Raw genomic sequence first — 12,336 nt, forward strand, 5'->3', positions numbered from 1 at the left:
AAAAAGGGGGGGGGAGACATAAGAAAGACATGTTGAGTGCATGCATTACCGCTACCGTTGGCGGACACGACAGACACATTAGCCCCCTGCACTACGCCGCACACTTGGGGGCCACTATTCAATCCCTGGGACATGGCCTACAAGGCTATGGCCGATATCTGCACACATGGATGTCACAGGAGCCTGACTAGGTGTAGTTGGCACTGTACCCAGGTGGGGTGGGGTGCCACAGGGTCTGCATGAAAAAGGGGACTTAACTGGCAAACTCGCCCTGGCCTAGGGAAACCCACAGCCCACCTCCCCCACCCAGACACCTCCACTGCGCGCTGAATCAGCAGAATGAGAGTGTACTCACCCCCTTGTTGCTGCTGTGATGCCCTCAAGCACCCATCCAACTCCGGATAAGCCACCGCCATGATCCTGAACATCGGGGGGTCATGGTGCGACGGGTACCCCTCCCACGTTGGGAGGCCATCCCCAGCTGGGCCTCGCCGTCTTCGTGCTCCAGCGGCAAATGTCCTCCCATCTTTTCCGGCAGTGGGTGCTCCGTCTGTGGTAGACCTCCAGGGTCTGGACCTCCTTGGCGATGGCACGCCAAATATCCTTCTTCTGGTGGGCGCTGACCTACAGGAATTGTACAGGGAAAAAATAGAACTTATTACCAACTGCACCGTCACAGTCATTGGCCCGCATCCCTACCCTTGCCATGTGGCACTTGCACTCACTGTCGTTTCATGCACGCATCATTCTTCCTCCCCCCCATCTTTCATCCACACCACTCTACACACGCATTGCCAATACAGCATGCTCACAGTGTACTTACCTGTTTGTCTGGAGGACTGTAGAGTAGCGTGTACTGGGGGAGGACCCCATCCACGAGTTTCTCCAACTCCTCCGTGCTGAAGGCAGGGGTCCTTTCCCCAGACGCACAAGCCATTGTCTCTTCCAGACTGAGGTCACAGCAGCACTTGCAGTGTAGGTCCTCTCCTGTTGAAGATCAGGTATCGAGTGATTGAACAGATAGAAAATGGCAGTCACGTCCGCTGCGGTGCGTACCATCACCGCCGGTGTACATCGTCATTGACTCCTAGGACCCATAGGGTCCAATGTTAACCAATTCAGAATTGCGCTGCCGTCTTCGGTCGACCGCCTACCGCGATGGTGTACAACGCCAGTGCAGTTACCTCACATCCCATTGTCCCACTTTACAGGTCAGGCAGCTGCCATTTCAGGGGCCCACATGGCTTTATTTTTAACTGCGTCACACATACCTAGGTCTTGGCTCAACACTCATACAGGCAAATTTTGGGTTATGAATAGTTTTCTGAGTAAGCTATGTTTACGTACCTCTGTGTTGGTTGATTCTGTGCTCGCTGTTGTCCTCCATAGGCACCATCCGCTGGGACATGTGAGGAGATGGCGGCATCCTCCGGTGTACAGACCGCTGGTAGACCTGTCGACAATGGAGGAAAGACATGTAATCATCCCTACAGGCTTGATCGTGCCACAATCCTGGAACTGTGTGCCTAGTTGGAGCCAGACCTGATGTCAGCTATCCGCCATCCCACAGGAATCCCCCTCAAGTGCAGGTGCTGTCAGTACTCCATTTCCGTGCAAGTGGGTCTTTTCAAACTACAGTGGCCATAGCATATGGGATGTCCCAGCCTATGTTTTCCAAAGTGTTGTCCAGAGTGTTATCTGCCCTGCTGAAACACATGCGGAGCTACATCGTTTTCCCTCCGGTGGAGGATTTGCCTACAGTGAAAGGTGACTTCTATGCCCTGGGACATATCCCCAACATCATAGGTGCCATTGATGGGACACATGTGGCCTTGGTCCCCCCCCCCGCAGGAGTGAACAGGTGTACAGAAACCGGAAGAGTTACCATTCGATGAATGTGCAGATGGTGTGTTTGGCAGACCAGTACATCTTCCATGTTAATGCAAAATTCCCTGGCTCAGTACATGACGCTTACAACCTGCGGAATAGCAGCATCCCTTATGTGATGGGGCAACTCCAGAGGCACTGTGTGTGGCTACTAGGTGAGCACCTGGAAGCAAGTCAGTGGGAATGATTGTCTGGGTCTGGGGATATCCCTAAGAATTAGTGTGTGTCTAACAGTTGTCCCTCGCCATTTGCAGGTGACTCTGGTTACGCCAACCTGTCATGGTTACTGACCCCAGTGAGGAATCCCAGGACAAGGGCAGAGGAACGCTACAATGAGGCCCATGGGTGAACTAGGAGGATTATAGAGTGGACCTTCGGCCTCCTGAAGGCCAGGTTCCGGTGCCTACATATGACAGGTGGTTCCCTATTCTACTCACCAAATATATGCTTCACAACTTGGCTTTGCGACAACAGGTGCCTTTTCTGCAGGAGGATGGTCCAGATGGAGGTGTTGTGGCAGCTGTGCAGCCTGTGGACAGTGAAGACGAGGAAGCAGAAGAAGAGGACATCGACAACAGGAACTCTGTGATCCTGCAATACTTCCAGTGAGACACAGGTAAGAGTACAGACCTGCCTACTACATGTACTTTAACACTACTACCTCTCTACTGTCTGTCCTTTTCACCCAGTGTATGGTCACTGAGTTGTCACTTTCCCTTACGATTTCACAGATGTGGGTCCCACTGTCTGACATCTGCTTTGTTTCCTCATGGACTAGAGCTGTGTGACATAGGTGTGTTGACATTACAATTGAAAGAGCATTTTGTCACTGTAATTGCTAATACACATTTTCGAAATCACAGACTCCTGATTGTTTTGTGCTTTAAGGGTGTTTATTTAAGTGCTCCATACTGGAGGGGGTTGTAAAATGGTGAGGGGTGATGGTGGAGGAATGTCCATGGCAGAATCCAGTCTATTAGTCTCACAGGTGCATTGTCCAAAGGGGCATAGGAAGTGGAGCTGGGACAGTTTGAGGATGGACAGGGTGACAAGGTGGGACAAAAGGATGACATTCAGGGTGGTCAATTTCTTGGCAGGGGTCTTGGCATCATTCTCTGTCTTTGTACTGGATCTCAGGGATGCGGGGTGGTTCTCCCTCTGCAGGGGGTGGGGTGCTGGTGTGGTGGTCCTGTGGCGGTGCCTCCTATCCACTAGCGCCGGCGGAGGTGGTGGGCAGTTCATTGTCCAGGCTAGTGTAAGGGGCCCCTTGTTGTGCCACAGTGTCCCTCCTGGTGTTGAGGACTTCCTTCAGCACCCCTACGATGGTGGCCAGAGTGGAATTGATGGATCTGAGTTCCTCCCTGAACCCCAAATACTGTTCCTCCTGCAGCCGCTGGGTCTCCTGAAACTTGGCCAGTACTGTTGCCATCATCTCCTGGGAATGATGGTAGGCTCCCATGATGTTAGAGAGGGCCTCGTGGAGAGTGGGTTCCTTGGGCCTGTCCTCCCCCTGTCGCATAGCAGCACTCCCAGTTCCCCTGTTTCCCTGGGCCTCTGTCCCCTGAACGGTGTGCCCACTGCCCCCAGGACTTAGGACTTAGAGATAAATTTATTAGGTTGGAGAAATTGAAAAGGAGTGAAATGTCGAGATGGTGGGATGCAACAACATTGAAACAATACAGAAAATTGGACAGGATACCAAGGGGCTTACGCTCACACATATTCACTACATATGATGATTTAGAGATTGACCTATTGAAAAGATGGGAGGAAGAGCTAAAGATGAATTCTATGAAGTTGATGGATATCTTGATAGAGAATGCAGAAAGAAAGGTTGGAAAATTACAATTGGAGATAGATATATTAGAGAAAGATATAAACAAAATGGGATTAAAAGAGGCTACAGATAAAAATTACGCTATTTTGAATGATGTGATCATGAAATTTCAAGACGAGATAAAACAGAGGAAAGCTAGAAAACTTAAAAGAGACGAATTAGACTACAAGAATGGGAGAGTTTTTACTTTCTCTCGAAAATATGATCATTTGATACAAACTGGTACGACAATAGGGGAATCTAGTACTTCTACAGAATCTCCATGCACATCTAGGAGTAGCTCAGCTACGAACATGAGTGACACAGGATTGAGTGAAATACAGGTAGAATCAATTTCACAAAGAGCAGGTTTTTTACAAGAACTAAAGAGGATAAAACAGGGAAATTGGGAACTGAATCAAAAAAGGAATCGAATAGGAAGACTAGAAGAGGGAAAAGAGGAGGAAAAAAGCGAAATATACTCAGGGATGAGAACAAGATCACGGGACAAAAAGACATAGGCTCATGTTTGGAGGTTGAAAATAATGTAATTAATTTGTCTAATAAAGAGCTATCCTCAGATATGGTATCTCTTTTAAACAAAGGTCTTGGTTTCTGTCCATCATCAAAGGGAGATATTTGCAACTCCAAAATAGATCTATATAAATTTATAAGGAAATTGAAATTGAAGAGATATTTCTATTCAAGAATGAGAGATGAGGATGTAACCCAACAAGTGGAATCGTTACATGAAGGTTTATCCATTCAGGACATTTATGATACAGCTACACTAATGTCTATTACAGATTATGAAGAATATCCGATTACCGTTGCTACTATTTTACAAGATTTAAATGTAGCGTCGAATAGACATGTCACAAGTGGTCTTAAACAAAGATCCACTTGGTTACCTAGATCTCAAATGGAAGGTAATTTAGAAAAAAAATTCAGAATGGTTTGGACTGATCTTAATAAACAGATGAAGAAGAATAGGATCTTAAGAAACCCAAATCTGACAGGTCGGGAATTCAATGCACTGAAAGCTCTTAGAACAGATAAAGACATAGTCATAAAAAGAGCGGATAAAGGGGGGAATATAGTGATTATGAATCGTGTGGATTATGAGCAAGAAATATACACACAACTAAATGATACAAATTGTTATGAAAAGGTGGACTGTAATCCTATTATGACTCTAACTAGAGAAATTAATGATCTGTTGAAATGGTACAGGGAAAGAGAGTTATTGGATGAAAATGAATTTCTATATTTACGTGTATATCGTCCGAAGTTTCCATGTATATACACACTACCCAAAATACATAAACAGTCACCTTTTCCTCCTGGGAGACCTATTGTTTCTGGAATAGGGGGTCCTACAGAGAGACTCTCCGAATTTGTCGATATTTTTCTACAACCCTTCGTTTGTAATTTACCATCTTTTATTAAAGATACGAAACATATACTTAGTATATTATCAGATATACAATGGGAACCAGACATGATTATGGTCACTTTAGATGTAGTGGCGCTATACACCTCTATACAACATGATTCTGGGTTAAGAGCGGTAGAACACTTTCTGAATAAAAGAGCAGCGCAGTACTTGGAGCATACCAAGATGATTCTTAACATGATCGAATTTATATTGCATAACAATTATTTTCTATTTAAGAATGATTGGTTCAAACAAAAACAGGGAGTAGCAATGGGATCCAAATTTTCCCCCTCATATGCTAACTTGTTTATGGGGTGGCTAGAAGAAACATGGCTATGGGGTCCGGGCGCAGCAAGATGGCATACATATATTTTATACTGGGGACGGTATATTGATGACTGTTTTATGTTATGGACAGGTGATGAGTCAACATTACGAGAGTTTTGCGAATATTTGAATGCAAATGAAGTGAACATTAAGTTCACATACAAGTATAGTGAGACTCATTTGGAATTTCTAGATGTAGAATTGTTTACAGAGGGTGATAAAATTGAGAGCAGATTATATCGCAAACCAACCGCTTGTAATACTTTGTTGCACGCCACTAGTGCTCACCCTCGACATCAGATTGAGGCTATACCATTCGGAGAGATGATAAGAGCGAGGAGGAATTGTAGCAAGAATGTGGAGTTTAATGCACAAATTAAAGATATGGGACAAAGATTTATAGCTAGAGGATATTCAGAGACACTCATACGTAAATCGCTTCATAAGGTGTGGAATATACCCCGCAGGCAAACACTGGATCAAGACATATGCCGTAAAAATGCGAAATACAATAAGGATCATAAAATTAGAATTATTTTAGATTATACGGAAAATTCTCTAAAATTAATTCAAATTATGAATAAGCATTGGTCCCTATTAAGTCAGGATGAGATACTTCGGAAATACATTGGAAAGAGACCAGATGTGGTATATAGAAGGGGGAATACCCTCAATAATATTCTCTGTCCAAGCTATTTGGCAGATGCAACCACAAAAGATTGGCTTACTACACGAAATTTGTTTTTTTTTAAATGTGGGTCATGCACAGTATGTAAGTGGGCATGGCAACTGAAAAAGGATGTGGAGGATTTTAGAGGTGAGAAAATACTCATAAAATCACACATAGATTGCAATACAAAATTTGTTATTTATATGCTTATATGTGCTTGTAAAAAAATATATATAGGCAGTATGATTCGGTCATTAAAAATTAGGATTCTGGAACATTTAAGGGCAATAAATCAAGGGGATGAACGCTAGCCCATAGCAACCCATATGAAAATCTGTAGTGCACAGGGTACTCATAAGATGTTTAAATTTATAGGTTTTGATCACTGTGAAATAAATCCACGGGGAGGTAATAGAGAGTTAGAGTTGCGTAGGAGAGAATCAAAATGGATCATGAGAATGGGAGCAGTGGAACATGGTCTTAATACGGACCATGAAATGGAATATTTTTTTGGGGGATTAATAATCTAGCAGAGACTTAAATTCATCCCTAAAACTACTCTTTGGACTTCATGAGATAAGTCTTGTGTATTATAATATAAACATCAAAATATAACAGTCAGCTTTAAAATAATAACAAATTCGGTGTAAAATAGGGACTTATACTTATGGGATTATGTAAATTTGAGTATAAACAAATAATAAATATTTATATAAGTATATATTGCATATAACATGTCATTATGAAATAACTTATAACAATTGATTTATTGAGTAGATTTAAAAATGTTTAATGTATGGAATAAATCACTCGTTTTATAATACCAAGGGAGGCTAAATAGTACAGAATATGGCATTGGATGTATTGAATTAAATGTTGAGGGAAGGGGCACAATTAATAGAATTTTGATGAAGAATAAATCGTAAGTAGTCCAGAATACTTGGAGCATGACAGCTCCACTTATTATTTGTTACTGCAAGATCGTAACATTATAGAAAGAATAGGACACAGTCCATCGTCAGTTTTTATTATCTTGAAATCGGAGCATTAGAGTGTGCATAGTCCGTCCTTTATCTCTACCATGCTAGAGAGACGCATAAATAATTGGGAATCATGTCGGCTTCGGTTTAAAATACCGAAGCGGCAAAACACGTGCGGTCGGCGTCTAAGCGTACTCGCGTCTGAAAGAATAGAGTCAATCGGTAAGGATCTTTTATAAATATTATGGAGATATTTATCTTCTGAACTGAACGAGCTGTTTATATTAGGCTCGAAATTTCTAAACACCGTACTTTCAATATGAATTTATAGGGTCTCATGCTACAGTTATACCAATTAATGGCATATGGGATATACGATTATACTAGGTGAGTGTCATGTACATTTACATTAGAATTATATGGGTAAAATTTGGAATTGGTTTTTGATATATATTATCTCTTTTCACTAATATTCCACCAGCACTAGGTGATATATGCACGGGATGTGCATTTCCCCGATATATTATATCAGGGGATGTATTCACATTATGGGAAATTAATCACTGCTTGCATATATTAAAATTGGGAATTTGAAGTGATATAGAAATTACTAAGGTGTCACAAGTAGTGTTATGGCGCACAAATGGACTCTCACCACCAAGCACACTATGTCACTTTAATAAAAAATAATTTGTGGAACACTTCAATTATAGTAATATTCTATTATACAAAACTATTATACGTAATGCCATTATAGGAAGTCCTGACGAAGTCCTGGGCGTACTCCCTCGATGAAACACGTGTTGACAAAGGGACTAAAGACAAAGGGAGAAAAGAGGACAAAGGGACTAAAGACAAAGGGAGAAAAGAGAAAGCTGTTGGATGGAACTGGTAATTTGGAAACCATTCACACAAGGATACAGATTGGCAACTTTGGAATCAAACCAAATAAAGATCCATAACTTGGATTGATGGACTTTGGGACCGTGGATAGGACAACAAAGGAACTATACATTTTGTTTTGGACTTTGGGAAACCTAGATAATAGGGTAATATTTGATGGATGTCTCAATTGTATAATCTTGATTTAATTTTGTATAATTTTTGTATAACTTGTGTATATAATATAATCTGATCACTGTATTGAAACTAGGTTTCTTTTTGTTTTATTGTCACGTGTGCAACTGAATTTATTCCCACTGCCCCCAGGACCCTGTTGTTGTTGGGGTGGTGGGTTAGCCTGGGTTCCCTGTAGTGGTGGTCACACTGCTGATTGACGTGTCCTGGGGACAGAGGTATAGGCCCGCTGGGTGGGTGCTGTGCTGGTGTTTCCAGAGGGGGGAAGCTCTGTGGTGGCCTGTGACTGTCAGGGGAACCGACTGTCCCGAGGTCCCAGATGGGCCTGGCTGGTCGTCTAGATCCAGTTGGACAGAGCTGCTCTCATCACTGTGGGCCTCTTCTGTGGGTGGTGTGGACATGTCTGGACCCTCCTGTGAGGTGACGTTGGGTAGGGGTCCTGCAGGGGTGTAAAAGCATGATTATTGCATCTGTGTGTGCCATGGTGTGCAATGGGTGGGTGAACGTGTACCCCAGTGCTTGCATTTCTGTGTGGGACCTTGTGTGATGATGGTTTAGGGGGGTGTATGGGTATGTGCAGTGGCCATGCATTGGTGATGGGTGTCCATGCTTTGCTGTTGCATGCAGGGCTTGGTGTTGGGATGTGTGGTTTGTGATATTGGGACATTTGTGAGGAGTTGGAGTGATGGGGGTGAGGGCGAGGGTGGGGTATGTGATGGCATGCAGGTAGGGTGGGGGATATAGTAGTAAAGCTTTGACTTACCAGAGTCCATTCCTCCAGCTACTCCTGCGAGGCCCTCAGGATGCAGAATAGCCAAGACTTGCTCCTCCCATGTTGTTAGTTGTGGGGGAGGACGTGGGGGTCTGCCGCCAGTCCTCTGTACCGCAAGGTGGTGTCTTGAGACCACGGAACGCACTTTCCCCTGTAGGCAGTTCCACCTCTTCCTGATGTCATCCCTATTTCTTGGGTGCTGTCCGACTGCGTTAACCCTGTCCACAATTCTTCGCCATTGCTCCATCTTCCTAGCTATGGAGGTGTGCTGCACCTGTGATCCGAATAGCTGGGGCTCTACCCAGATGATTTCCTCCACCATGACCCTGAGCTGCTCCTCAGAGAACCTGGGGTGTCTTTGCCGTGCCATGGGGTGGTGTGGGTGATGTGTGGGGTGGTGTGTGTTGTGATGTGTGGGGTGATATTTAGTGGTGTGTTGTGTGGGCTGCGTGGATGTTATGTGGGTGATGGTATTGTGTGCCTGTGGATGCTTGGTTGTAGATTGTGGTGTCTCTCTCTGGCCTTCTTTTTCTGAATTTTGGTCGTAGGGGTTTGTGGGTGATGTGGGTGTGTGTTTTATATTGTATTGGGTCTGTGGGAGTGGTGTGTGTATGTGTATCAGGTGTGTGTATTTCGATTTGTCCAATGTGGTAGTGTTTTGTAAATGTGTGTGTATTTCGAGCGCAGCGGTGTGTACCGCCAATGAAATACCGCGGTTGAAAGACCGCTGCGTGGATTCGTGGGTCCTGATAGTGTGGGCGTATTCCAGTTGGTGTGACGGAGGAGGTTTTGTTTTCGCCAGTTTATCACTGACCTTTGGTGTGGCGGACTTGTGTGGGTGTCTACATTTTGGCGGATTCCGAGCTGTGGGTCATAATGGCCGTGGCGGAATTCCGCTGCCGCGGTGGTGTGTTGACGGTCTTCTGCACGCCAGTAAGCGAATTTTACCGCCAGTGTTGTAATGACCCCTATTATGTTTTGGGTTACTCGTACATGGGAGAACCTTGGTAGCAGATATGATGGGGTACAGGGGTACAAAGGATGTACAGAGATGACATTAATATGTGTATATGCCGTATCCAGACTTCAGGGCTCCACTCTGGCCAAAGTGATGGTTATCCTCCTAGATTCCACCTCCGCAGTCCAATTAGTAGGAGGGGATTTTAACGATGTGATGAACCAAGCTGCAGACTAATCTGGGGCCCAAGAGGCAACAGCTCAAACCACAACTCTGGCACAGTTCGCAACTAGACTAGTTGATCTGTGGCGAGAAGCCCACCCCATGGGCAATAAATACTCCTACTACTCGGCTGCCCACCGGTTGAACTCAAAACTAGACTATATTTTGAAGCCCAAGGGTGAAACGGGAGAGTTAAGGGATGTCAAATATATGGCGTGTGATCTATCCAGCCACTCCCCATTATTGATCTAGATGGGGCACTTGGGAGATGCCAAATTGAGGCTGCCCGCATGGGAACTGAAAAACAAAGATGTGGCAAGGGGCCTCAGAGCTGATATACAGCTTTATTTCCAAGACAACAAAGGAACCATTGACTCCAAGACCTTCAAAAAGGTGTTCTGTGACAGGGCCCAGAAAAGAGTTGCCCACAGAAAAAAGGTAGACAGGACAGACCTTGAAAGACTCGAAACTCAAACAAAAGGGAAAGGAAGGCTCGCTGGATGCAGGCCATCCTTGGACCCCATGGGGAAGTCAGAGACCGGGACTTCCTCATCGCTGACGAGTTTGCTCGTTACTACGAGGAGCTCCACAGGGCCAACCACTCCATAATGCAGGCACCACTGCTATTTGGCTGCAATCCCTACACCAGTCCTGGACAAGACCGCCTGTGAATCTCTGGAGGAGGAGCTAAACCTGAACAAAATACTAACAGCAATTGCCAAATTATACCAGCTGAGCTCTTCAAACAATATTCCAGTCTGCTGGGACCACGCCTCCTAGCCTCTACACAGCGCCCTGGACCGGAAGGACACTCCCCCCCGATCTCCAAAAGGCCACCATAGAGGTGATCCCCAAAGATGGGAAACCTAAGGACAAATGTGGCTACCACCCAATCTTGCTAATCTATGTCAAGACCAAAGTATTATCATCAAATCTGACCACATGGCTGTTACTGGTAATCTCCCCAATGATTCATCAAGTTCAGACAGGTTTTAATGCCCGGTAGGTCAACTTGCCTTAACTTGAGACGGGCACATAACTGGCTCCACGGTATCCTTCAGTGGTCCACTCCACACTATTTCCTCTGCGTGGACACCAAAAAAGCATTCAACACAGTTCATGGGCCTTTTCAAATTTGGTTTTGGCCTGCACTCCAAGAAATGGGTGGCATTACTTTATAAGAACCCTGTGGTGGTCGTCAGAGTTAACAGAAAACACTGGCCACATTCCCAATAGGTAGAGGAACCAAGCAACAGTTTCCCCTATCCCTACTTTTTTCTGCCTTAACTCTGGAGCCTTTAGCATGTGCTATCTGACACCACCCAGGGATAACAGGATTCTGCATCTCAGAGCGGGATGACAAGGAGGAGAACATTTTTGTTATATGCGGACGACATCCTACTGTTCATCACTAAACCAGACCACACTGTCAAAACACTTTTTCAGACACTGGGGGAATATGGAACCCACTCGGGGTACACAATTAATTGGGACAAGTCACTGTTGTGCACCCCCACTAGTATGTCCAGTCCCATGACATTCCCACCGGGGTTAAACATGGTTGTAGATAGTCTTAAATATCTGAGGATATTCCTTACCGGAAAGCCAAAGATGTGTGTGCCGCAACGTGGGGAAGGTGTAGGAGGCCTTTTGGGCAGATACGGCAAGGTGCAGAAGACTGCCTCTCCCCCTGATGAGACGAGCGGCTATGTTTAAGATGATTACTCTCCCCAAATTTTGTGTCCCTTAAGACGCTCCAACGCAACCTTTACAACAAAGGGCTGACACTCCCAGACATAGAAGGGTACTATTGGGCCTCTCATTTAATTACCATAAATGAGTGGATCTATGTCCCTTAAGACCACCCCATGTTTAATTTGGAATGAGCCTTAATGGCACCCAAAACTCACCTACAATATTTATATGGAGGAGCAGGTGCCTGATCACTTCCACCGGCCACCAGAGTTGCCCTACAGGCTTGGCTTAAAGCCATGAACGAGATGGGATAGTACCACAAAATCACTAAGGAACGCTCCATGGGCTGCTAAGTGGCTACGACAGTTTACAAAACTGACTGGTTTTGAAAGTTGGGATGCCATCGGCATTTCACAAATAGCTGACATTTTGGAACAGGGCGATATAATGCCATTCACTTCCATGCAAACAGAATAACATATCCACCTGACGCA

The 12,336-nt window shown here is 44.8% G+C and overlaps 1 protein-coding gene across 1 annotated transcript in view; it reads right to left on the reverse strand.

Moving 5' to 3' along the window:
- The window catches only part of CCNY (cyclin Y), a 457,171-nt gene that overhangs the window by 339,870 nt on the left and 104,965 nt on the right, over nt 1–12,336 (reverse strand). The window lies entirely within an intron of this gene.

This window comes from Pleurodeles waltl, chromosome 10, assembly GCF_031143425.1.
Source record: "Pleurodeles waltl isolate 20211129_DDA chromosome 10, aPleWal1.hap1.20221129, whole genome shotgun sequence".
Lineage (NCBI taxonomy): Eukaryota > Metazoa > Chordata > Amphibia > Caudata > Salamandridae > Pleurodeles > Pleurodeles waltl.